The following is a 5,977-nucleotide window of genomic DNA, read 5'->3' on the forward strand; positions in this document are numbered from 1 at the left end:
TTGTATAGTTATATAAATATGTATTGATATTACTAAATAATTTATTAAATAAATTATGAACGGTTAGGTGCTTTTTAATATGCTCATCATACATCAATATCAGAATATTCCATTCCTAGTCTATTGTTATTGCCACTAAACATATTTAAATATGCTGAACTATGTATTATAAACATACTTAAATAATACAATKGTTTATAAATGTAGATTTGATAGATGTTTGAATATGGTTTCCAGTAAAAAAAAAAAAAGCGTGTTATGATCGATTAAATACGCTGATACGTCATTGTGCCTGCTAAACACATAAGCTGAGTGGGGCGGTGTACCGCTCCAAGATGGCCGCCCTAAATCTCGTCAGCTACAATAGGCAAGAGCGGTCCATGAGGCGTTTATCCTTATATTATGTCTATGGGTTCGAATGCAATCGGATGGGAGAGACCGCCCCAAAAGCAGGAAGTGGACTACAGCGCAGGGCATTGTGTGTAAATATAACCAAAACAAATACGTGTGTAGAGCGAGCGGGAGAAATGGCTCGTGGTCTTTTGCCAAAGACCTAAAAGGAATCCTACAGCCGCTAAAATCTGACGCTCCTCCATTTTTACTTACATTTTGTGAAGAAGGAAGTTGCGCTCATGTCTTCTTCTGAGGCTTTTGTGTCGTTTCCTTCACTTGTTCTTGGTGCAGCGCCACCACAGGCAAGGAGAGGGAAAACAGGTTTTTTGAAGGGTTTGGATCGTCTTTTTCTGAAGTTTTTGTGTCGTTTCATTAAGTAGTTATTTGGTGGCGCCTTAACAGGTTTATTTTTTCAGAAGTTTGATTGATAGGTGCTACATGTATATAATTGAGCTGCAACTAGCTGGACTTTTAGTCAAAGAAAATATAATCTTTTAAAATGTATTTGTGTTATCATCTGTCTAGCAGTTCAAATGCAGGCTCAAAAGGCTCAAAAATAAATATGACATTGTGGCTATGATGATCGCAGCTCAGCTTCTGACTGAAACATGTTGCTTGAGTCACTATCACTGTGTGACTAAGCATCATGATGAGTAATCACTTTTTAATAGCCTGGATGAATCCACTCAGCACGTTACTTTTCCATACTTTTCTATATTTTCCACACTCGGAAAATCTTTTTTTTTTTTACATACTCAAAGTGAGTAAAAACAAGCTCTTCTCACATCAAAACAACCAAACCGAGGTTGATTTGATTCGTTTTCTGTTACATGACAAAAGCTCAAATCTCAGGGGGAACAATTAGAACAAGCATTTTGAGCTACAGTACACTAAACAAACACAATTAATTAAACAAGCACACCTTTTTTTATATATGTATATATATTTCCTCCTCAGGATCTTAATTATTAGTAAAAACAACAAACTTCGCTTGCAATCTCACAAAGCCCCTGAATTCACTAATCAGGACCAAAATAAAAGAAAGAGCACATGAAAGAGACCCGCTTTGCTTTGATACGTACATACAAGACGCTGACCGCGGGATTATGCGCCGCTGATAAGGTAATTAACAGACTATGATAGTGTAATTAAGCAACCTCGGAGAAGAAAGGCTGCTGGAGTGGCGTGAGGGTGCTGCTGCTCATCAAAAGCCCATGGCGCCGCTTTAAAGGCACACCGTTTGGTCCGGTGCCTCTGCGCGGGAAGCGACGCGGGCCCATGAAGAATTAGCTGACAAACACCAAATAACTTTATTGTGATGGAAATAAAAGCGCCTTTTGTTTTTTTTTTTTTTAATTTTGATTGTAAAAAGGCAAAGATCATATCGCAGAAACACAACGTGGATTGTTAGAGAGCCTCTCTCTCTCTCTCTCTCCATATGTCAGCGTACGGCCTCAACAGATTTCACCCTATAAATGGCGCCAGCTTGAATTCACTTAGGTGTTTACCTTGCATCGCTTTATTGAGAATGCGTCTTCGTAGGGCTCGCCTCGCCGAGTGCACTTCCTCCAATCCTCCCCTCACCTCACTTCCTCCCCCCCTCTGTGAGCACTGAACCAGCACAAATTCTGTTTTATTCTATTTATTTGTTTATTTACTCTTATCTCTTTTCCATTTCAGAGGCTTGCTATCAGAGACCTGCAAACCTCAGAAGCCGAGTGGCACGGGGAGCCAGGGCTTTTTGCGTTTCTTTTTCTTTTTTCTTTTTTCTTGTGTGTGTGCGTACGTCTGTGCGCTCCAGGATGAAATTAAAATACAAATAGAAAAGGAAACAGAGGAATCATCACTTTTTGTTATCGTCCGCTGTGCGCTTTTTTCTTTGCACTTCCCTCTGTTCACAAACTCCTCCGGGGCGCCGAAACAGAAAACGCTCAAAATGAACTCACTTTGCGACTCACAGGATATCTTTTAAGTAATATTATAAACAGTTGGGGGGAAGTTACTGCAAAAGTCAGTGGAAGTCATTTTAGACGCCGTGCTTACGGTCAGGATGGTTACAGGACGGAGTGACATTATTCAGCTGAGTCAGAGCTGGAGAAACGTCAAGGCAGAGTCATTTGTCTCACAGAAGAGCGACTTGTAATGAAACTGTTTTAAAATTGCGTGAAACTACACATAAAAACTCTGTCCTGCCTTCTTGTAGTAAGCGAGGCTTGCAGTTGTGTCGTCCTCTTTCCATTTCTAGATGATCAAAGTTTGCCTCGTTCTGTGTTGTTCTGTCTTTCTACTGAGTTTTGCTCATTACTGTTTTCTACCTGAATGCTACACATACCTGAGTGAAGCTGGCCCCCCCACCTTCTTCAAATCAGACAAAAATGGTGTCAAACGTTTGTGCTACATTTGTGCTGCCATTTTTTTTGTTTGTTTGTGCTGCTGTCATTTTAAAGATACTAAGAAATGTTTAAAGAGGTCATGAAAGGCTAACCAGCCCCCGCTCTGCATCCTTCAAATCAGACAAATACAATGTCAATCAACTCAATTACATTTGTGCAGCAAAAAATTTTGTTTGTGCTGCTTTGGCTTTGAAGATATTGACGAAAGTTTAAAGGTCAAAAGGTCAACCAGCCGCCTCCCCCCACACTTTTACAAAATCAAGATGACCTTTAAACTTTCATTGATATCTTCATAGCCAAAGCAGCACAAACAAAAACAGTTTTGCTGCACAAACCAGTACAAATGTTTGACACCATTTTTGTCTGATTTGAAGATGGTGGGGAGGAGGCAGCTTCACTCAGCTGCTCCAGCGCTGTGGGAGAGCATGAACTCAGGGAGCCGACTGGAGAAATCATGAAACACAAATAGAGGATCTGAGAAACAACAACCACACTAAACCTGAAAACCTGAAAACCAACAAATATGAGGTCAAGCAGATGAAGCAACTCAAGAATATGTTAATGCATCACATGTGACTCTTCATCTGTTTTTGATGAACTGCTACTCTCTGTTCTCTCCTGTGGATGAATTGAATTGAATTGAATTGAATTGAATTGAATTGAATTGAATTGAATTGAATTGAATTGAATTGAATTGAATTGAATTGAATTGAATTGAATTGAACTGAATTGAATTGAAGTGAATGTCTTACAGGGAAACATTGGAGGTAAAGAGAACAGAGTCCGTAGGAGTAAACAAATTATCAAAATAAAACTGTACTCAAAACTGAACGTCCTTCAACTCATGACAAGTTATTTATGCAGAGCTTAAACTAAACACAACTTACTTATTCAAGTCACTCAGAATTTGGCTGACTGGATCTCTCTTTTTTTTTTAAAAATGCATTACTTGTATGTTTTGATCCTTTTGTAAATAAATTCTGCTGGCTTTATAAATGTATCACATGGAAATAAAAATAGCTTTACAGATATTCAAATTTTTTTAAATCCAGTTTTTATATGGTGAATTTTAAAATAAATACAACTCTTTTTTTATTAACCCAAATATAGTGGTATAATAACCCTTGTGATGGGTTACAGATTTCAACCCAGTTTTGGGTCATTTTAGCTTCAAGCAGTGGTCAATTTAACCCAGCCTTTGGTTAGTTCCCATAATATGTTGGGTCAAACCATCAACCCAACCCAGTTGCGTTAAATCGACCCAGTGTTGGGTCGGTGCATATTTGACCCAGCACTGAGTTACAAATTGGGTTGTTTTTAACCCCGGATATTTTAGAGTGCAGGCATGCACACCACACTTTTCAGAGTTTCATTGTTTAGAAAAAGACCAGGTCTTTTTCTAAACAATATTTCAGTAGAACATGTTGAAGATTGAGCTTGTATGAGGGTAATAAATACTTTTGAAAGGTTTTGTAAAAAAAAAAACTTTCTATGAACACAGATGAGACGTGTTTATTTTTGTCAATGAACTCATACGGAAGAGGATTCAAACTGTGCAGTAATAAACCATCAATCACTGCCTGATTAACTTGACCGTCCTCACCGATCGTCCCCCGGTGTGTGTGTGTGTGTGTATGTGTGTGTGAGTCCCGTCCACTCAGGAGGAGAGCGCGAGCGATCTCACCCAGAATCTGAGGCGCCGCTTTTGATCTTGCCCAAGCCAAACAGGGAGAGAGACGCTCGCCCCTCACAGAGAGGATTAAATATCCCTGAGTCGGGACATCGCAGCTCTCTCTCACCGCACTCCTTCCCCTCCTTCCATCCCTCCTTCCTCCTCTCCCTTCCTCTCGCTCTGGTTATCACTGAGTCTCCAGAGAGGCTGGAGGGGAAAGGGAGCGCTCCAGAGGATGAGAAGAGGAGAAAAGAAAGTAAAAGTGAGGCTTTTGGGGTTTTTAAAGCGAGGAGGACTTGAACTGTGTTACCCACGCAAAGTCACTGTTTGGACAGATCACGGTTCTGTCTTCTTCTTGTGTGTGTGTGTGTGTGTGTGTGTGTGAGTTCAGAGAGGTATTGTCGAGGTCACAGAGGAATGACTGGGATCCCACTTGAAGCAGGATTTACTTAAGAGTTAGTAGGTTGTCAGAGAGGAGAGGATTTGTTTAAGAGAGGAGGGATGTGGAAAGAGGCAGATGAAAGAGTGCAGGAGGTCCGAGTTGTTGTGCTAACCCCCAGACTCTCAGAGGTGCCCCTTTTTTCACTTCCGACTCAACACAAAACTCTGGGAAACGCTTTTATTTAAAAAAAAAAAAAATCCTCTGTGACCCCATGATAGTTTCCTTTGATCTGCGAGAAAAATATGTTTTTTTTTTTGTTTTGTTTTTACACTGCAAGACCAATTTTTTTTTTTTCCTCCCTCCACTTTTTCATTTGTCACCGTTTAGGTGTCTGGGTTAGAATATTCTGGCAAGTCGCCACAAGCAGTGAGTCAGCGATGAAAGATCTCCTTTCAGCCAGAGAGTAAGGCTTTTCAGAACGCCGCAGAGAGAACTGGAGCTCTTTAGCGAGGAACCAGCTGTTTGCTGTATGAGACAGGTGCAGGTTGAAGCCTGGAAGTAACGCAGAAAAAACAAAAAACTAAAGAAAAACACTACAGGGAGAAACTAAACAGGTCCCAGATGACAATGAGATATCATGTCTTTACCTGTGTGAATGAAAGTGAAATACAAATTAGTTCAGATGAAGAATATCTCGACTATATAGGCAGCTTTTGTCAGATTGAAATTTGTTGTTTAATGTTGTTATGATGGTCTTATGTATTTAAAAATAATACTAAACACTTTAATTATTGTTCAACAGATAGCTTTGACACATAAAATAGACATTCAACTAGTTTTACGGAAAGAGTCTACAGAGGAGGATTAGGGCCAAAAAAACAAACAAAAAAGGAATTTATTTTCTCTCTTGTACAAAAATCACATAAATTCATCTTGTTGCTCCAGAAAGTTAAAGTCAGAAATGTTGGTGGGGGGGCTTCCAGTGGCACCAATATTCTTCCAATAAGTGGCAGTATTAGATGCACTGTAACAAAATAGGTCTCTAATTCACGGTAAAATACTGGAATTTTACCATATACAATATCCATCCATCCATTTTCTTGCACCCTTGTCCCTCAGTGGGGTCGGGAGGGTTGC

The sequence above is a fragment of the Poecilia reticulata genome, linkage group LG10 (assembly GCF_000633615.1).
Source record: "Poecilia reticulata strain Guanapo linkage group LG10, Guppy_female_1.0+MT, whole genome shotgun sequence".
In the NCBI taxonomy this organism is placed as follows: Eukaryota; Metazoa; Chordata; class Actinopteri; order Cyprinodontiformes; family Poeciliidae; genus Poecilia; species Poecilia reticulata.